General features: G+C 48.6%; 1 long non-coding RNA gene across 1 annotated transcript in view; it reads left to right on the plus strand.

Moving 5' to 3' along the window:
• Positions 1-2,464: 2,464 nt before the first annotated feature.
• LOC131840486 (uncharacterized) overlaps positions 2,465-21,677 on the plus strand; it is a 52,705-nt gene continuing 33,492 nt past the window's right edge. The window contains exons 1-2 of the long non-coding RNA XR_009357373.1: positions 2,465-2,618; positions 7,385-7,494. This is a non-coding gene — a long non-coding RNA (uncharacterized LOC131840486). The remainder of the gene's footprint in view (positions 2,619-7,384; positions 7,495-21,677) is intronic.

Here is a 21,677-nt window from a genome sequence, read left to right on the forward strand (position 1 = left end):
GGACTGGCCCGAAGCAAAAATCTGTCCTATTCTCTATGGCTTCAAAAAGGAGATGAGATGTCAGTTTGGTCTTGGGCGGTCCTGTGGGCCCATTCAGGGAGAGGCTGGGCCTCATCACCCACTATATTCTGCATCACTTTTCCACAATCGGCAGATTTGCTCAGGGAATGAGAAATGCTGCTAATATCAGCCTGACAAAAACATCAGGAAATTAAATCTGTGGCTTTAAAAAAAATCCCACACTGCTTTCTGGCGCTGCTCAGTCTCCCAACAGGGAGCTCTCCCTCTGCCTGGGGGCCTCCTTCCGGCCTCCTCCCCTCCCTAGCTGGTCCTCCCACCTCTGGTTCCCCTCCCCCAGCCTCCCCTCCTTCCTTTCCTTCCTTCTTTCTCATCCCACAGGACCTCTAGCCTCCTTCTTTCTTCTCACTGAGCTCCTCCTTTGTGGCTTCAGCCTGCCCTTCCTGTCTCCAGGCCTCCAGCTTTTCCTCAGCTCCACGGAAGCATCTGTCTGTCTCCTTTTCACTTCCCATCAGGGAATCCGAAATGCTGAATAGGCCCTTCAGACCCGGCCCTGAAGGGGACTTGGCTGGAGCACTGGGGAGGCGGGGAGGGGTGCCGGGAACCTGCCAGGGCCATACAGAAGCCCATTGATAGGCAGCCCCTCCACACAGACAATCCAGCCCAGCCTCCATGGCTCCGGGCACAGAAAGGTGTCCCTTGAGGTGGTGGCCAACATCCCGGACATCATGAATGACCTCAGTGTCTCTGGCTGGTGGGGGACGAACTTCCCTCCGTATCCTCCAAATCCTTCAGGCCTATCAGCCCCACCATCGGTGAGAATGTATTTGTCTTGAAAATAATTTGTCAGTACATCTCCATCAGCAGTGCTGATTTCATTAATTGGAAGAATTAGCTCTTTGTGGCCAATGGAAGAATATGGAGCCAAAACACACGAAACACTTTTCCCCAGTGACCCAGAGACCCCTGGACGAACTCCTGGGTGCCATGAAAATGGATCATTTTGCAGAAAGAATATCATTGGTTGTTTATTTAACATCACTCCCCACCCCCCCCCACCTCCTACCCCCACAAAGACCTCCGAATCACTCTCACATCTGGTTGCTTTTTTTCCTTTACTTTTTTGTGCAAAGCCAGGGCAGGGAGGAAACTTCATCAGTCTGAAAACATCCAGCAGCAAAGTGTAAATTAAATGTGCAGAGAGGCCAGGGGTGGGGGGAGTCTTACATCCTGGGGGTGGAGGAGTAAAGAGATTGTGTCCTTGTTCCCACTCAGTATGGACAGGACTGTTTCTGGACCCGGTGTCTGCACCAGGATCTGTGTGACCTTGGGCAAGACATTTAACTTCTCTGAGCCTCCGCTTCCTTACTGGTAAGATGGGGGAAATAAACACATACTCCTAGGGCTGTTGAGGGTTAAAGGACATAATAGACACAGAATATATGGCACACAGTAGATGCTTGATTAATGGTTGCTACTATTATTGTTGCCTGAATAAAAATCAGGGCAGAATCCTGATGGTTCCCATATCTCAGAGAGCCACCATTGCTGGTCCCATTCAGGGAGACAGATGGGCAAAAATATATCCAATGAGGGGAGACAGATGGACAAAAAGGGATGATCAAGGGTGTGGGATGGAATGACAGGTCGATAGGGTGATGGACAGATGGACCATCTCATGGGAGAAGCAGATTTATGGCAACCCAAAGGAGACACTGAGAGACGGTTGTCCTGTGGGAAGGACAGATGGATGAGAGTCCAATGGGGGAGACAGAGATGACAGGCCACAGTGGAAGACAGATGGATGGCAATTTCATAGTGGAGTGGGGGATGGGGTGGGCAACCCTGTGACTGGGGAGAACAGATGGACACATGCAGCCAATGGGCCCCAGGCTTCCTGTTTAGTCTCTATTCCCCAGGCCTAGACATCCCTGAATTCACAAGAACCCCAGGGGCTCCGTGGGCATTCGACAGGGGCGTGTCACATGACCTGAGAAGACTCTAAGCACTAGGGTCGGCCTGGCCTCTGCTCCTCCCCACTCCCACAGCCCCTCCCTGGGTGGCCCCACAGATAAAGGCTCAGGCATGATGAGAAGGAGGAGGAGGAGAAGGACGAGGAGGAGGGAGAAAACATTTTGGAAGAAAAGGGAAGTGAAAACTGGCTAAAACTTTTATTTATTTAAAATAAAGATTGTTATGCTTGACTGTAAACATGCTGGCCCACCCCTCCCTCCCTCCCGCTTCTCATGGCAGAGGGCTCAGACCACACAGCAAGCTGGGGACAGGAGGCAGGGGAGGCCACGGAGAGGGGTGGGACTAGGGTGGCTCAGGTGTTGGGCGGGGAGAGGGACCTAGGAACTCAGCGCTCTGCTGAGCCCAGCTGGGCTGGGCTGGACCTAGACCCCCTGACCCCCAGCTCTGAATCCTTCAGTATCTAAACCCGCGATCGTCCCTAAGGCCTCAACGTCACACGCACGCGCATGCGCAGTCAACGTAGGGACGAGAATGGCGCAGGCCGGACTCGAGGGTACTTGCGTTTCTGTTTTTCTCCTTTTGGGAGACAGGCAGCTGGCCCATAGAAGGTGGGCAGAACTCCAGCTGTGAGTGACATTTTCTATTTGAACTAAAAAACCTTATCTGCTTTTGTCCTCTTTCTTTCTTTCTGGTTCCACCTGAATTCCTTCCATTTTTTCAGTGCCCGGGCCGTTTTGGGTGGCTTGTCAGAACCTATGAGCTCCCCACAGAAGGGAGACAGGTGTGGACGGGGAAGGATCTGGACCAGAAACAGGTCTGGGGACCCTGCGTTGCAGGTCTTTTGTGAAGAGGTTGCTGTGGCCATCCTTGGTGGCCCAACCAGACAGCGAAGGACTGTGGTATGCACGGTCGGAAGCGAATAGGCAGGAAATGTTTGTGATAAGAGGCTTCCCCTCTTGCATGTTCCCCTTAAATCCAGACCCAGCTGTGGGATAAGGGCAGGGAGCTGTCAGACCCGGCGGCTGCAAGATCCAGCCTTTGGGACTGCTGGAGGAAGGGGCTACATTTGCTGGGGGCCTTCAGGGCCCCCCAAAAGGCAGCACTGGGAGATAAAAATGATCCTGGGAACCCAGCCAGGGCTGCCTTCTTTTGGGATTAGGAAGTTCAATCATACTTCTTAAGGCCAAATAAATCCCTTAAGAGAAAGAAAAGAAAAATGCCCAGGGCTTTTTAAACGCAAGTTGCCCAGAGGGCAGAGCAGGTCTAACTCCTGGCCCCAGGACATCTCCTGCTCTGGGTTGGTCCCACCTGGAGCCATTCATTAATATTAATCAATAAAAATGGAAAATGGAAGAGTGCATCCACAAGGATCAAGCTAGAGGCTCTGAGAGGTAGTCCTCTGCTGGGGATGGAGTCTCAGGAATGTGTCATGCAGCTGTTTCCAAACATGTTGCTCCTGGGACCCCAACTGTCTTCTCTTTGTTCAAGGACCCCATAACTTCGTCATCTGTGGTTGACTTGGACAGCTCACAAAAGAGCTGGAAGGGCTGCAAAGGAGCACCCCATGGGTGGGGGTGAAGCTTTCAGCCTCCTGCTATTGCACCAGTGCCCCTTCTTAAGGATTAGCTTCTATCTGTCCCTGGGGGTTGCACTGTAAATGCCTGTGTAATGCTAATTTGTGGTTGGCAGGAGATTGATTGGGAAGAAGCTGAACAATGGCAGGAGGAGGCTGAGCTCCCTCCAACTTCTGGAGTCTTGGTGTGCGTGCGTGCGTGCGTGCGTGCGTGTGTGTGTGTGTCTATCTTCTAGAAGGAATGTAGCAACAGGGACACAGAAAGGATAATTGAACGAGAGAATGGGGATGAAGTCACTGACAGTTGGAGTAGAGTCTGGGCAGCACCCATTCAGGGAGATTTTTTTTTGAAATAAGTGACATCCCATCACTTTTGCTGTATTCTGTTCGTTAGAAGCAAGTCACCAGGTCCAGGCCACACTGAAGGGAAGGGATCACACAGGAGGCAAGAAATCAGTGAGAGTCATTTCAGAAGCTGCCTGGGACCCAGGGCCTGGTACATAGTAAGTGCTCAGGAAAAGATGTTGGTACTGGGTCCAGTGACACTCTCCTGTGAGGTGTGTTACTTTCCTTTTAGTGGCCCGACCTCTGTTCTCTCATCTTCATCCCTCTTGGAATGATTGGGTTTTCTCAGAGGACTTTTCCTCTGAGGTGCTGTGAGGTTTGTGACTCTGTCTCTGGGTGTGAGCTGGCAGACAGAGGATAGATGCTTTCTCACACGCACACTGTCTTCTACCAGCCTCTTTGTGACCGTGTGTGGTCTTGCATTGTGGTCAGTGTACAGATATTTTAATTTCCTGCTCACCTGCTCCGTGAGGATCTGATTTCTTCTTGTGTTTATTTTTTCCCCTCTGGCAGCTTGTGGACAGGTATTTTGATCTGACCATCTGGTAGCCATTCACCTTTATGATGGCTTGAGAAAGGAATTAATTTCACTTGTCTCTTGAGCCGTATCTGCCTCCTTTGACACAAGTTACCTTTATCACCTCTTAAAAATCTTACTGTGTTGGTCCTTCTGGTCCCCTAGGGAGCTCTTTAGATCCCCTAACTTTGTGCAACCATGTCTCCTTCTTTGGTTTAGCTTCTTGTGCCTTTCTTTTTGTACCAAGGTTTTAAACATCCTAGATACACTTCTAAGGTGTACCTCTCTCCACATCCACGGCCCCCTGAGAGTGATGGATTCAGCTCGACTAAATCTGGCCAAGAGTTATCAGAGAACAATCAAGTGAAAGAGAGAATCTGACCCCTACCCCAATCCTGTCCCTTGACTGACTCCTGAGGCCTTTAGCTTAATTCTGGTGGATAATTTGGGCAGGGCAGAATATGGGAAGGTAGAGGAAATTCCTGAGCTAGAAAGAGGTGGATGGAGCCTCTTCATTCCCTCCTGGCTTTGTATCCCCAACTGTCTCAGAGAGCCTGCAGTCTCCCTGGAGACCTCTAGAAGGTGGCGAAATCAAGGACTGGTATTCTACTTGACAGATGGGACATGAAGGGCTTCTGTTCAGGAGCCTCAGCTCAGCCTCCTACCATGTTCTGCTGTATTTTTGTTGGAAGGAGTGTTGGCAAGGCAGTGGTATACATTGGGCTCTCTGGCCATAGAATATTATAAACACTTATGACAAGTGTCATAATATGCCCTGTCTGAAAATGGTGCTGTGTGGAGGAGATGGCTAATATCCTAGTCAAAATGAGGCCAACAGCTGTCTTCTGGGATCTTAAAAAATCCTTCCAGCACTATTCACACACTAGTCTCTAATTGGTTAATAGACATGGTTGACATTTCTAGGACCTCTTGCCCTAGTGTAGTGGTCAAGGGTATGCACTCTGCCCAGATGGGCCTTGGTTTGAATCTTAGTTCCTTCACTTATTAGCTCTGTAACCTTAGCTAGCTTCTCTAAGTCTCAGTTTTGACCCCTGTAAAATGGGCATGTGATGGTTTCATTCTCATAGGGCTGATAATGAAAATTATACAAAGTAATAAATATAATAATATATGTAACAGAGTACCTGGTGTATAGTAAGCTCTTTTCTCTTTTTCTTTTCCTTCCTTCTTTCTTTCTTTTTAAGATTTGTTTATTTGTCAGAGAAAGACAGCGAGAGAGGGAACACAAGCAGGGGGAGTGGGAGAGGGAGAAGCAGGCTTCCCATGGAGCAGGGAGCCTGATGTGGGGCTCGATCCCAGGACCCTGGGATCATGACCTGAGCCAAAATCAGACGCTTAACGAATGAGCCACCCAGGCATCCCCCTCCTCTTTTTTTCTTTTAAGATTTTATTTATTTGCGAGAAAGAGAGAATGAAGTGGGGGGGGAGGGAAGAGGGAGAGGGAGAAGCAGACTCCCTGCTGAGTAGGGAGCCCGAGGAAGGGCTCCGTCCAGAGTTCTGGGATTGTGACCTGAGCCAAAGACACACACTAACCAACTAAGCCACCCAGGTGGCCCACATAGTGAGCTCTCAAAGCCTTTTTTTAGTTTTATTATCTTGGTCCAGGACCTTCCAATGGTTGAAGCCTCCATTTTTGGAAGTTATCATGCCTGTTATACTGATAGAGACTGTCTCTGTCTGCCTACCTCCCTTCCATTGGGGGCATCTGATGACCCTTCCATCAATCTCCCTCCTGGATATTCTGTCTCTGGCACGTTGACCCCTTCTCCCCACATCCCCACTCCATGCTCCTCCTAGCGTGTGAATCAGTCTCTGAGTCCCGTCAGCTTGTCTGAGGCACTGAGGGACAGCCCAGCTGGGAGGTCTCCCTCCCTATCATTGATGACTGTGTTGTGAACCTCACTGAGGCGCTGAGGAGAAATGTAAAACGTTCAGACAAGTTGTTATTTGTCATCCCTCTCATCCTCCTCCCCAACCCCCCCCCCCCCGCCCCCCGTTAACGGAATTTAACTCACTCCCTGAAACACAGAATTTAGTCAAAACCCTTTTGTCCACAGACATAGAGTGGACTTTTCACTTGGAGCTGTGCTACTGCCCAGGAGGCCAGATGGGGTGTCTGTGGTGGGTTGGACCCCTCGGTGTGAGAGGAGGTGAGAAGGAAGGGACAGGCAAGTGTCAGTGTTGGCCTGAGGCTCCATGGTGATCCCAGGCTGTGTCCACAGCCACTCCAGGCCAGAAGCTTCCTCAGTTTCTCCAGGGCAGCCTGGCAAAGCAGTGTCCCAAGAACAGCTAGTCTTCCTCCTCTAGAAACTGGCACACTGGTTTCCATAGCAGCAGGACTCCCCCACTCTGTCCTCTCTGAACCCCACCTCAGAAGCTTTTTGGCATGGATATCAAGGCTCAGAATGAGAGGATGAATCATCTGCATACTTTACCCAAGGGAACTGGGCTTTCTAAGCCCAAAGCTCTCATGGGATGTAAATAGTGAAGCTGGAGGCTAGGATGTCAGGGTGTTAGGGAGGTTGGCTATGCTTGCAAAGCAGGAATGCTGAGTCAGTTGATGGAGGCAGATTTTGATGAGTGTTGTGAATTACTGGTTTGGCGTGAAACACGAAATGGCTTTGTACCAAACCGTTGGCAAGGAGAAAAGGGCTGACACGGGCAGAGACCCCCACTGGCTTAGGTAGAGTGACAGTGTCTGTGAGCTTCTTCTCAGAGACCTGGAGAGCCTGCAGAGTCTTACAAAATCCTCCCGAGGAGCTGTCCCATACAGAAGGAGGAGGCTCATTTTTCTGTCTCAGTGACCTGTGGATAAAGTCTATTTCTCAGGACAATAGAAGTGAGGGGTCTGAGAGTGAGAGGTGATTTTCAGGTTGGTGGGGGAGGGGTACATAATTAATTGGGGTGAAGAAAATTTTCTTTTCTGATTATTCTAGAAGAGGACAAAGCTGGCTGGTTGGTGGATGATAGCTGCCCTTGTAACGGAGGCTGGCTGTTGAAGGAGGAGACCCGTGCTTGGGAGTTCTGCAAGCTGATTCGTTACTGGGTAAGAAATTTACTTTGGGAAGCTGATCATTGATATGGGTCTTGTTTTTACCTGAGTTATTTCCCTGTCTTTAGGCATTTATAACAAAGAGGAGGAGAAGGATAAACAGATCTCTGCAGTTTTTATACTGGAAAATCGTGTTAATCTCTTTGTGATTTAAGCAGGTGGATGAGAGATTCCCGATTTCCATAATTATCTGTGCCTGGAGGTTTATACAGGGAAGGATCATTCAGGGTAGACTTGAAACGTGGTACACATGAGTGGAGATTTTACTCCAGTGGCCATGGAAAGAACTTCCTTCTGACAGCTGGAGACAGCCTTCTGTGTGGGTGGGTGGGGACATAATCCCTTTTATCCTGGCTTTGGTTTGCTTAATTACCTCTTTAGCAGTGCTGTTCATGGCTGCGACAGGTGTCAGGCTGTGTAAGGCAGATGTTGAGAACTGGCCAATATCTTCGGTCATTTCTGACCTGTACGGCTGAACCTTCAATACCATGAGGTCTTAGTCACCATTGTAGTCCCTTGTCCTGGGGATGAGAGAGAGGGTATTGTGTTTCTTTCTGGTAGAAGTCCAGCAACCAGTCTGGAAGAACAGCCTCTCCTTCCATATCCCCAAAAGAAGCTACAGTGGAAGAATTGGGGTGATATGATGTGCAAAGGAGATGGAGACCAAGGGGATTTGTCCTTGCCTTTGAAAATTGTCCTAGACATTTGCAAGTCACGGGAAGTTAGTAGAGGAAAAACAGCTGGGTTCTTTTCATCACTTTGGCCCGCATATTATCTTGAGATAGCGTGCGCTACACTACACTTTGAGAGAGTGTAGAAATATGGGAGGTGCATGATAGTGGGAGTCAGGACCTTGGCGTTTTAGACTGCTCCTGACCAGTGGTGGGAGCCTGGGGAAGTTGTTTTGGCTCTTGGGGTCTCCCCAGTTTTCTCCCCTGTTGATGGGGGTTGGGAAAGTGGGTGGACAGGGATGAGGGGGTTTCTATTCTATGACTCACTGGGCCCGCAGCATGACCGTGTCTTACACACCCGGCCAGCGATGTTGATTGCTCTCTGCAGGGCTCTGCTCCCCCTCCCCCGCCTCCCCAGCGGGTTATCATGCTGACTCGACTAACATAACCCCTATCTGGACGCCGTCCAAGCGCCAGATGTGCCCCTGATTAGTGTCGATCTAGGGAATGTTTCCATGACTGAAAGGTCAGTGTCAGCTGAAAGTGCCCAGTGTGGGTGTCTGCCCCCCACCCATGTCCACTGGGAGAGCTGAAACTTGCATTATCTCACTGGCCAAGGATGGGGCGGCATGGGCGGCCGGGAGCTGGCCAAGTGCAGGAGGTCCTTGTTTTACTTGCCTTCCTCCTTTGCTCTCCCCTGAAGGACAGAGTGTGATTTTCCATTTGGAAGAGACTCCAAGGGTGTGCAAAGAGGGAAGTCCTGCTGGTGTGTAACTGAAAACACTTTGTTCTCCTTTAGATCGCCAATGTGCTCATGTCTCTTTTGATTTTCTTGTGGCGGCTGTCACCTCCACTATGGAAAGAAAAATGAACGATAATGTTGTGATGGGTTGGGCTGCCATGTTTTACCCTATTTACAGGTCATTTTAAGTACTGCTTCTACACTTCAGACGGGCTTTCATGTTTAATTTCACTTGTGTAGGGCTATGCGAGGCTTTCCTCTAGGTAGCAATGAAAATTAAACACAATTGAGTTTGATGTGTACCTTATTGATTCCAGACCCATTTCAGTAGACTGTGACACTTCGGCGACCTGCAAATTCTACACATTAGAGTTCATATTTTACACAAACGCCGGATCCCCAAGCCATGGCCTTGCATTCCTCCCAGCAGCATCCAGCTCCCAGCAGAAGACATAGACCCTGTCAGAGGACGAAAGCTCCTAATGAAGATGCATTACAGATGCTATTTATGGTTAGCCCCCTAGGAAAACAAAAATGATTCATGAATAATTTCGTGGAAGTCACACCAAAAAGAGAGTAATAATTTTCTCAAGTCCACGTTGTCCTTTGGTTCTCTGTGGGCCACTTCCAGTCCCACAAGTCACCACGGCTTCACTTCAAAAGCATGAAGTGGGACAGGGGTAGAGGCCGTGTGTTAACCTGGCCTGGGAACTACCACGTAATGAAAACCGCTCAGCACCCATGATTGATTATGTCCGGTCAAAGCAGAGCTGCTCTTCTTCGTGTGTTACTGGAAGGCTGAAGTGTACTCTTCGGCGGGCGGCCCAGGGTTCTTCTGGCAGAGGCATCATGATAGAAGACCCCCTCCCTGAGCAAAGGGAAGGATTGGTGACAGAGCAAGGCGGGTGGGCGGGTTCTGGCCAGTCATTGGTTTCAAGGTCCTGTGTCAATCATTTCTCTTTTGCCATGGAGCTGGGAATTCAAGGTTTTCTTAGGCTTAAGTGGGAGAAAGGGAATTTTTACTAGAGGGTATGGCCTTCTGAGGCAAAGGAAGAAAGGATCTTCTGCCAGCTAGGGCAGGGAACAGAGGTGAGTCAGAACAGCTTGCAGAGCGTGGTATTCCCCTCTGTGGGTCACAGGGCCACTTGTAAAATGATGTCTAGATGTTGGTCCCCATCCAAGGTTCTCAACCTTGGCTGTACATCAGAATCACCTGCGAGGGTTTTACAATCCCAGTGTCGGGGGCCCAGCTCATATAGCAATTACATCAGAATCACAGGGGTGGGACTCGGGCCGAGGTAATTGACAAGGTGGTCCAGATGATTCCAAGGGACATCTAGCCTCAATGATCATACATCTAGGACTTTGTGAATCAAAGTACCACCTGGGGACCAGCATGGTGGTGTCACCCTGGGACTTGTTAGACATGCAGAGTCTCAGGTCCCACCCCAGACCTACTGAGTCAGCATCTGCGTTTTAGCATGGTCTTTGGGAGATCTGAAGTCTATTAAAGTATGAGGAGCTGTGATTCTCAAACTTTGCTGCACGTTAAAATCACCTAGGGAGCTTTTAAAAAACCCCAGTGCCCAGGCTGCCCTCCCACCCCAACTCGTACCAATTAAATCAGAATTTCTGAGGGTGGGTTGCAAGCATCGGTAGCTTTTTATTGGTTCTCAGGTGATTTCTGATGTGCATGGGTTCTCAACCCTGGCTGCATATTAGAATCATCTGGGGAGCTTTTAAAGCTCCAGATACTTGAGCCCTATTTTCAGAAATTTTGATTTAATTGGTCTGGGGGAGGCTGTAAAAAACTTCCTAGGTGATTTTAATATGCAGCCAACCAGAGCCTCTGTTCCAGAATGTTCTGCCATCTTCACCGAAGGGCCAGTCAGGTCAAAAAACCTTTGCTGCAAGTCAGTGGATTCAAGAAGAGTTGAAGGGAAAGAGCGACCAGACCATGTCTGGACTTACCTGATCTCAGGGCTTTGATATTCGATCTCCTTATGTGTGACAATGACTATGCTTTTTTATGAGTTCAAATATTTGTATGTTTTACTTCTATTTTTTTACCTTTACTTTTCTAATAAAGTTTAGAAAGTTTTAGAAAGTTTTCTAATAAAGTTTTGAAAAATTCAACTTGCATTCAGCCTAACGAAGGGGCCAAAGCATTGGTCTGCATCTGGGCCGCAGGAGCTAGGAGCTCAGCAAGGAGCTGAGGAATCAGGTGGGATGGTGGCAAGAGAGGTTGAGATGGAGACCTCAGGACGGCCAGGGCCCAGCTGAAGAGTGAGGGAATGCCACTGGGGACAAGAAAGAGTTGAGATAATTGGGGCTTCTTGTCCCTTTGGCCCTATGGTACCCCCTCTCCACTTCCACCATGACTATGGAGTCAGACAGTTCTAGAGTAGGCTTGCCAGAGTTAGCAAATAAAAAAGGGGTGCCCAGCTAAACTTGAATTTCAGATTAGCAATGAATTATTTTTGAACATAAGTATGTCCCTGGCACTTTGAAAAAGACTTATACTCAAAAATGATCTGAAAACCAATTTTAATTGGGTATTGTGAATTTTGTCTGACAATCCTACTTGATCGGCAACCCTAAATTCTCATGTTGGAAAATCTGCCCTCGTGAATGGCAGGTTTTCCTCTAGGCCTGGAGGGGTCTTGCCTTCTGAGATGAGGTCCACGTTTGTGTGTTTGAGCCCTGTCCCTAGGAGGTCCACCCTCCCGGGATCTACAGGGCTTGATGCCCCAAAGCTAGCACTGGCGAGGATATGTGGGGATGACCTGTTCTGGGGATAGTACCCTCGGACTTCACTTCTCCAGACCGCTTCTCTGCAATTTTTGCTGTTGAGGTGGTTCCTGGGAGGCCCTCAGAGGTACCCCTCTTCTCCCAGTCACTTGACCTCCCCAAGTGAGGCTACCCACGCCAAGAGAAGGGAGTTGGAAGACATCTTGGGCTGGAGGTGACAGCGTGGTACGTAGGTGCCTCAGACACATGCAGGGTGAAAGCAGTACATTTCCGGGTCCAGCCAGAGCTCTCGTCCCTGAAGCTGCCCTTCCACATCTGAGCCCTTCCACGTCTGCTTCAGCAGAAGCAGCTCCACTGAAACACATTCAGAGCCAACAGTAGAGTTTTCTGTTCCATTCAGCTGTGAAACAGCCTCTCCCCTGCTGGCTTCCAGGCCTTTGAGGCTTGACTGGGGGCTAAGGGAGACAGAGTGGAAAAGAGCCAGCTGCCAGCAAGAGACACACACATGCAAGAGATGTCCAGTATGAGAGCTAGAGATGGGGGGTGCGGAGGGAGAAGGGGAGGGCCTGGGGGGGAGGATGAGGAGCCAGAGAGAGAGGAGAGGGAGGGTGGGATGGAAGGACAGAACTGGTCAGGTCGCTGGGGACGTTCAGCCAGATGCAGGATGATCAGGAAGGGTGCCCTCTGTTTGCTCCTCTTTCCTGCTCCACTGCAGACCTAAGCTGGTGCTGGTCTCTTCCCTGAAGCTGAGACTCTCCATCAGTTAGCCCCCAAGAGAAGCCCAGGAGGGCTCCTGCGTGCTTCAGAACAAGCTGGGCCGAGTTTGGAGGCCGTGGCTCACTTTCTCTGGGGGCTTCAGAAGGCGGGTGCCCCTTGGTGAGGCTCACCCCCCGATGAGACTCTGCAGATGTTGCTGAGGCTGGAGAGCTGGTACGCCCCCCCAGGAGGGCTCCCATAAAATAACTTCTGTTGGAAATCCTCTCTATCTCCCTGCCGACGCCACCTTCTTCCTAGAATAATAAATAACTGTAGTATAAATGAAGGTCACAGACTTGGTTTTGTGTTTCTTCTGGGATTCAAGTCATGGGAAGTCTGGGCTGTTCTTTTGTCTCCTACTGGATGGGCTCCGGTGTGGAGAGCTGGGCTTTCTAGCACATCTCCCATAGGCACCTGGGACATGGCATGGGGAAGACTATCCAGGGAAACCTCAGTGGCTAACGGCAAATTAAGATGATAATTTTTTTTTTTTTTTTTAAATTCCCCTCCCTGGCACTTAGTTGAGGACAGAACAGCCAGAGGGTCTGTGGAAGATCAAGAGAGAAGCCAAAGGAAGGGAGGGAAAGAGGAAGGAGCTGCTTCAGAATTGGACAGGTCTCCTTAGCTCACATTTGTGGGGACCACTCCTCATGTAGGTTTGGTCCTAGTTCCAGTTTTGCTGAGAGCTGGGCATCTGAGCAAGAAGTAGTTTTCCAGATAAACTGTGCTGACTGGTAAGTGGAGCTGGGCCTGGGTTCTTGCTGACTACTTGGGGTTTGGCTTATCAGATCTTGGCCAGGGTCTGGCTCCTAGCTCCAAGCCTGTTTTCTAGGACCAGAGTGTACTTTCCTTGGAGACTGAGAGGCCTGGCCACTGGAGGAAGCGTTGGCTTGCTCCTATGGGCCATCTCACTCTGCATCTAATTCAGAAACAGACTGTTGGCAAAATCCTGTGTGTTGTGGACTGTTGGACACACTGTGGACTGTGGCGCCATGTGGAGCCATGGAAATTGGGCCTGGATGACCACTGAGGCCAGGCTCACATTCTCATCTCAGCTGAAGGGAAGAATGGTTTGTCCCATGGGATTCCTATGGGGCTGGCATTCAGGGGATGGGCTGGTACAGGCCTCGCTGGTCAAAAGCCAGCTGGCTCCCATTTGTCCATCTCTGGCAGACACGGGCTTGGCCCGAGGGCTCTTTCTGCCTGGTGGAGACATCAGTGTGCAAAGAGCCAGGGCCCAGGAGAGACTCATGGGAGAATGCGACTGGGACTGTGGTGTGCACTTCCCATGGAGCCAGGGGTCTGAACACCTGGCTCATGTGTGTGTTTCCAGGCTCAAGTAGGGAGTGTTCAGAAGTGGGGGCACGGCTGGGATGACTGATAAAGGAGAAAGTGCCCAACTCCTGGTTAGCCCCTGCTCTTCCTCAGCTCCTGGTGCCTCTCCTCTGTCCCTAGTCCTTCTCATGTTCTGGGGCAAGGTCTAAATTGAGACATTCTGGAGCTGCCAACCTTCCAGGTCCAGGGTGATCCCAGGACTTACTGGCTCCTCATCTCCTCTCGGCTTGGCCCTTGTCCTAATCCCCATCGGTGCCTGATGCCAGCGTCTGGCTGCCCAGTGAGGTCCTCTTTTCTCATGACTGTTCTGGGCACTGTTTGGCACTGCTGAGGTGGTGTTATGTGTGTGTATGTGTACATGGCCTCCTTGGACATTTGACTGATCATTTATTGGCCCCAAGTGAGGCACAGATTCCACAGTCCTTTCCAACCCTGGACTTAGTGGTTGGAGAAGGTGCCTGAGCACAGTTTATTATAAACATCCTTCAGACCCAGCCTCTGATGCCGCTCTTTGGAAGGCCTTCTCCCAGGACCTAGGCCCTGTGTCTCTCCCCTTCTTTGGGCGCCTAGGACCCAGAGTGTGCCTGGCCCCACTCAGCCGTGAGCTCTTCTGCACTGGTCTGGTTTTGAGCAGTTAATCTGTTCCCTCCTCCCAGAGCCCAGGCTTTGGAGTCAGCCAGCTCCAGGTTCAAATTCTGTCTCACTTGCTGCCAAGCTGCTAAGCTCCAGCGAGTTGATTTCTTTGTGACTCAGTCTCCTTATCTGAAAAGAGGGCGAAACGTACTTCTCTCCGGCTCCTTGTGAGACTCCAAGGGCTCATGCAAATGAAGCAGCTGGCACAGGCCCAAGGTTTTGTTCTTCACTCTTCTTTCCCCACGGTTGTTGGAACAGAGCTGGGCTTGTGGTCGGCACCCAGAAAAGTAGTAGTGACTGATTAATGATTATGGAGCCTGCAATTATCGGGATGAAGTCCCTAAATGGGGAAATAGCTCTAAGCAAACCCATTAATTAGGGGCCTGTTTGCAGTTCTTTTGTGCTGGCTTGTCCTGTGTTAGCTCAAGGAGGGCTGGGTACCCCTACCCCCCCCCCCCCACAGGTCATTCTGGGAGAATAATGACCAAGGGGAGGCTCCGGCCTGAGGTGTGCAATTCCCACCTACTTGTGACCTTCACGCCCACCCTCCCCTCCCTACCCCCGAGCTGCTGCAATAAACAAGTTACCAGGTGACACACAGCCCTAATAAAGAGGGCCACTGACTTTAGGGCGGCATTCAGCCTGAGCTAATGGACTTTGCCAGGGAGCAAGGACTGCCCAGGGCGCAGGAGGACTTCTGACCTGGGGTGACCTCTCAGGCCAGGAGAGGCCAGGGCCAGCAGCTACTTTTTGAGAAAAAGGAAGATTTTTTTTTTTTAATGAAGAAGAAATGTCAAAATGCAATATTACAAAAATCATGTTATAACTTACATGTTTCCATTCATCTGATGAGCAAGTTTAAACCCCAAATGCAATATGATGGTCATTTCACAATAATTTCAGTAACAAAAATATTAATCATTGTGTACTACAAGCAGGCAGGTGATAAGATAAGCTAATGGGATAGAAACTGAAAGTCGCCTGATGGACATTTGTCTGTCTCCAGGTCAGCCCCCACCATACTTCCAAGGCTCTGGTCCCATGGGGCAGCCTGGAGCCCAGGGTCCTGGACAATGGTAGGCTCTGTGGTCATCTTGGAGTTGGTGGAGCTCTGGTGACAGAGACTCAGAGATGACCTCATTCCCCTGGGAAACTGAGACCCATTCACAAGCCACAGACCCTGTAAATAAGAGGCCAGGCCAGCTTCCTTCCCTGTGGGGCTGGTGGACCGTGTGTGTCCATGCTGCATACAGTGGGCACCAAATAAATACTCTCAGATCACCTGCTGCAGCACAGTCAATGTGCTTCCTCTCACTTCTTGGACAACCGCTGCTTTCCCCATTGGAGGGCAAGTACCAAGAAAACAGAAACTGCATATGATTTTTACCCCTCCTGTGTCCTCCATGTATAAGGGCTCCATGGATTATATTGAAATATACTGAATCAAAATCTCTAAAAATTGTCCTTTATTTAAAAAAAAATATTTTACCTATTTATTTGATAGAGAGATCATAAGTAGGCAGAGAGGTAGGCAGAGAGAGGGGAAAGCAGGCTCCTTGCTGAGCAGAGAGCCCAATGCAGAACTTGATCCTGGGACCCTGAGATCATGACCTGAGCCAAAGGCAGATGCTTAACCCACTGAGCCACCTAAGTGCCCTTCTAAGAAGTGTCCTGATTCCCACCCAGACTGAAGAGGACCTTTTTTTCTGGGCTTCTGTTGTCCATTTCAGACATAGCATGCTATGCTGTCATTATATTTGTTTCCTTGATTTTGTTCTGTGCAGGCTACAAGCCCTTGCTCGGGATCCCAGGTACCCAGCATGTCCACTGGTGCAAAGGTGCTGACCACAATTCTTTGGCAGGACTGAATGAATGGTTGTGTGAATGAGTCTGAGGGGCAGACGGACCGAGACAGCCTCCCCACCAGCCACCCCAGGCCTAGCACGCTTGGAAGCTACATTTCTTGATGAGTGTTTTCCTGTTTTATGAATCTTTGTCTGTGTCTAGAAGCCCGTGTTCCCTTCTGGTATCAGGGCACATCTGGTTGTTGGTGCATGTTGCTTCGTTAGAAACTCTTAAAACAGCATGAAATTGTTAGCACGTTGCTCCTGCCTGCCAAGCTGTTCTCGAGATGCAGGCTTTGGTGGATTTGGTTTTCTGTTTGTTTTCTATTTTCATGCAGTTTAGAAAATTGCTCTGTGACAACCTTGGGGGAAATAAGCTTGCCTTGAGCCTTGCCAAGGAGAGGGCCAGCCTGGGAAGAGTACTGGGGTGGCTGGGAATCAGTGTGGAGAGTCTCTGGGAATCCTTGCTTGCATGGTCTTTCCTTTTTTTTTTGGATTGGACACTCAGGCTGATTCGATGTGTGGAGAGAGGTGTGCGCAAAGGAGGTAGGGTGGGCCTGGGGCTAGCCTTGTCTCCTAGGGGTCCTCACAGGGAGACTCGTGCAGCTGAGTACAGTACCTCGGGGTTCCAGAGGACACGGATATTCTCTCTCTAAATAAATGCTTGGGGATGGAAGCTATGAAGGAAGATGCCCCTTCCTGGTACATTTGAGTTCTCTGCTATTTTTGGGTGTGGGCAGTGCCAGAAATCAGCTTTCCCCACATGGCCCCAATATGCCATGCCCCCTCCCCATTCTCGGTAGCTCTCGTCTTTTGGCAGATTTCCTTTCTGGAAGTAATCTCATCTGGGAAAAAGTCTGGGCTGGTCTCTTTTCACCTTGGGTGGCAGTTGTTGTCATTGCTGTGTATGCAGACCAGACGATACTGCTCCTGGATGGTCGGTCAAGACGTGGGCAAGACGTGGGAAAGGGGCAGCTAGCAGCCCCAGGCAGGAGATAGGCATTCTGCCTCCTTATTACCCTGGGACTCTGAGGCCTTCCTGTGTGTGGGACTCTGCTATGGACTGAATGTTTGTTTATGCCCCTGCCTACCCCAAACCCCCCCACTATGATGGTACTAGGTGGTGGGGCCTTCAGGAGGTGATTAGGTCAAGAAGATAGCCATGTATGAACCAGGAAGGGAGCTCTCACCAGATACTGAATCTATGTAGCTATGATACTGGAATTCTAGCCTTCAGAATTGTCAGAAATGTGTTTGTTTTTAAAACACATAGACTGCATTATTTTTGTTACAGCAGCCCAAATGGACTAAGACCTATCTCTAAAGCCTAAGTTCTCTCAAGGAACCCTTGCTTATTTGGGATCTACAGTGTGCCAGGCACTGACTTTGTGGTCTGGATATAATTATGTATTATAGACTTGCCCAAGCTATATAAGCCATAAGTGACACAGTGACAAAGAGACATTTAAATCCTTGTCTGTCTAATGTCAAAGCCCTTTCTCATTCCTCTGCACAAGGGGTTTGTGAGCTCAGGAAAAGCAGGGAGCAGAGTGCGTTGGTTGTGGGGTTATCGCCCTGCCCCCAGCCTCATCCTTCTGGTCTCACCTCATTCCCCAGCTCAAAGCCAGCGGGAATGCTCTTGCTATGAACTAAATCAAAGCAAAATTCTCTTTGTCCTCACCACTGGGTTTTTGGGAACTATATTAAAATGAGCCTTTAATTTAAAAAAGGTAGAGGAAGGGAGAGAAGTACAAAAAGAAACCACTGGAAGAATTTATAAATTTTGAATTCTCAACGTTTGGTAAGACTTAAAGGCACACAGTGCCATATTTCAACGTGGCCACATCTTGAGAATCTTCCAGCGTGGCTCCCTTCCGGCTACAGGAAATCCTTCCCCTCCTTCCCTTCTTTGCCTCCTCCTCACCTGGAAAGTGCTTGAGGCAGGTGTCCCTGTCATGCCCTGAACCTAGGCCGGGGTTCCTGAACGAGTCCATGGATGAGCATCTGCAGACAGTGACCTTCCAGAAATTGAAAGAAAAATGTGATCATATTGTTGCGTGTGCTTTTTTCCTGGGGAGTGGGTTCATAAATGTGATCAGATTCAGTGTCAGTGACTTCAAATGGTTTAAGAGGCCCCAGAGGTGAATGTGACACTTCCATGTGAAAAATTTATCTTAGAGCTAAGTGCTGGGACAAGTTTTGCTTGCTCTGAAGGAGCTGATACGTTCTTGCCTCCTGTAATTGTTTTTCTATACCTGCCACCATTAATGCGTTTCTAATTTATTCCATTTTCATTTTATTGAAATGATTCCTACCTGGATCAAGTCAGCTCTCTGTACCTACAGAGGTACAGAAGAGGGAGTTCATTAATCAGTTTCTTTTTTTATCACTATGGAACAATCAGTTACTGTTCCTGCCATAGGGGATTTTCTCTGGTGTCTATGATATAAAGAGAACACAGAGTGACAGATAGAGGGTAAAGAGGGACAAAACCTGAAAGGCATCTTTATGAGAGTGAGTTCAAATGTCCTTGGACAGGGATATAGCTCAGAGGTAGAACATTTGACTGCAAATGTCCTTGGACAAATGGAGTCAAGCAGCGGGGTCAAAATATCCTATTTCAGTGTCTCTGCGAGGTCCAGGAGCAGGAGGCAACAAGACCCCTAAAGAGTGAAAAGAATTTGCCACCATCCCATGGTCAGGGATTTCTTTACCAGGAAGGACACAGTCAGTAGGAAAATGTAGACATCAGTGAATTTGAAAGAACCCTGTGAGCAGACTCCTTCGTTCCATCACCCTAGTGAGACCTTGGTAGGACATATCATAGAATCATCCTTGTCTGTCACATCCTGTAGAGTTCCTTCCATCATCACGTGACTGAGGATACTTGCTCTCCCTGCAGTACCAGGGAGCTCCTGGCTCCAGTGTCAGAGACCCTCAGAATGATTCCCTAGCTTTTGAAACATCTGTGCCACTTAACCTTATGGGCCCCACTTATTTGTTTGAATAATTACTGTAGGATAGTATTTTTTTTTTTTTTTTTTAAGAAGTGGTATACAGTGGAAGGAACATGGCAGTTGGAATCACTCAATCCTTGCTCAAATCCAAAAGTGATGCCACCTTTGCTAGAAGATACATTTAAACCCTGTTCTTCCTCACTCTTCCCCCAAGGCAGGATAAAACCAAGGATGTTTACTGGTGTATTTTCTGTCACTGTTTTGTATGTGGCAGCTGTGGCAAGATAAGGCATGTAAGAAGGATGAGCGGAGGCCACTGGACTGTTGTATCCTAACCTAGGCATTAAGCCTATTGGTAAAGGGGCTTATATTAGGTCCCACCCAGCTCACCAAAATAAGTGTTGGGCTAGAGGCCTAGCTAGAATAAAGTTGTCCTAAGCCTACTATGGTTGGGTTTTAGGAAACATCCTTAAAAGACAGATGGTATTTGATTTTTGTTTTCCCCCCTCTATCTTGCTAATGCAGATGTGATGGCTGGGGCTCTAGCAGCCTCCTTAGAACATGAGGACGGGGCGGGGGGGGGGGGGGACATACTATAGCATTGCAGAGTGATAAGTTGGGTCCAGAGGATAGGAAATGCCAAGTAGCCTTGGAGCATTAGTTTCTAGCATTCTTTTAATTTAGAAAGAAATAAGCTGTTTTGTTTAAGTCACTGTTATGTTGGGAATTTTCTCTCACATACGGGACCTAACCCAAACTATTTCAGTGGTCACACATTTGGTTTTTAGAGTCAGATAACCTGGGTTGAAATCCCACCCCATAATTGTATAGGCTTCAGTGTAGGCAAATGACTTAACCCTTAAGATTACAGTCTCCAGTTTTCTTGACTGTGAAATGAGGGTCGTTATGGTACTTACGTGGTAACTCTGTTATAGATATTAACACGATATAATGTATATAATGTGCATAATATGTGTTCAGTACTCAGTAAATGTTTCTGTTATGTTGTTGTCATCGTCATCATCATTGTCTTCATCATTGTCATCATCATCCTGGGACATCTGTAACCCTTGGAGGCTTCCCAAGGGTGGCCATGGAAGGTTACGAGTCATGTATTTAGGATCCTGGAGCCCATGTCTCTTCATCTCTTCCCAGCAGGGAAACAACTCCTAAATTCTGGGAAGTTGCCTTCCTCTATGAGCCTCTCTTTCCACATCTAAAATGGGGCTAATGATACTCTGTGGGCTTGTTGGGAAGGTCATATGAGCAAATATGTGCCAAGCAGCCAGTGCAGTGCATGGAGCAGACATGCTGCAGATGTTAGGTCCCATCTCTGTCCTACAGATACTTGCTCTCACACTGAAGTGATAAATGTGGGACCTCCTGGCTTCACCTCTCTTGCTCCACTCCTAGCCTGGGTAAATTGCAAGGTGACATAAGCAACTTGGTGGTTGTAGGTAAATTGAGCTGGTGAAGGGTCAGTGGCCCAGCCAGGGCTGAGTTATGCAGCTCAACTGTGAAGACTCAGGCCGGCAAGCCACATGGGTGCAGGGGACAGGAAGTCCTTCAGAATTAGAAGTAGAGGACAGGGGTACTGGGGAGGCAGAGGGAACATGAGCAAGCTTTGACAGCAGAGTTGGAGGCCTTAGTGAGAGCACATGGTTCGTTATTATTGCTGTTTTGTTATTATTATTGGTGTTGTTGCTGTTGTTATTATTTGCAGATCCAATTCTACAGTTCATGGGGAAGAGAGGCCACAAGAGAATAGTAATTCTGTGAAGATAATAATACTTGTCTTAAAGAGCTGTTTATGAGTTCTAATGAAATGAGATAATTGATACAAAGGTGTTTGTGGCACATAGCATAGGCCTCTTTCTCTGACCCCACCTTCCAATGACACCAACAAACTCTTGCCCCCTACTGAGTTTGCTGCATCTCATGAGGTCCCTGAACACCATTTATAGGGGCCAGAAGTAAGCCCTATAGGTCTGTTGGTTTCATGCAGGGTGTGCACAGGCTGTTGTGGGAAGTTATATAAAACCAAGCAGATGCAAAGACCAAGGCATAGTAGGGACAGGGCCCAGAAACCTCTCCCACCCCTGTAACACCTGGATGCTCCCCAGAGGATATCATTCTTCTAGTGCAGAGGTGGGCTCTCTATAGTCCCTCCTTCATCATCCTTAAGCAAATACAAGAAACCCTTTGGATTTGTATGTCCTTCTTTTAAACACTTTTTTTTTAAATTGAGAAAAATAATTTTAAATTCCAGAGAGGTATAGAGAACAAGATGACACCATTTCACTGCTAAGTTTAAGTGAATGTTAACATTTTGCCTTGGATATTTGCTCAGATTTTGTTTTTCAAGGAAAAAAAATGGTACTGATGATAAAAAAATCTTCTTTGAATTGCCTTTCAATCTCATCTGGAGACAAGCTTTATCATGAAATCAATGTGCATTCCTCAATCCATGATCTTGCACTCACTTTAT

The sequence above is a fragment of the Mustela lutreola genome, chromosome 9, assembly GCF_030435805.1.
Source record: "Mustela lutreola isolate mMusLut2 chromosome 9, mMusLut2.pri, whole genome shotgun sequence".
In the NCBI taxonomy this organism is placed as follows: Eukaryota; Metazoa; Chordata; class Mammalia; order Carnivora; family Mustelidae; genus Mustela; species Mustela lutreola.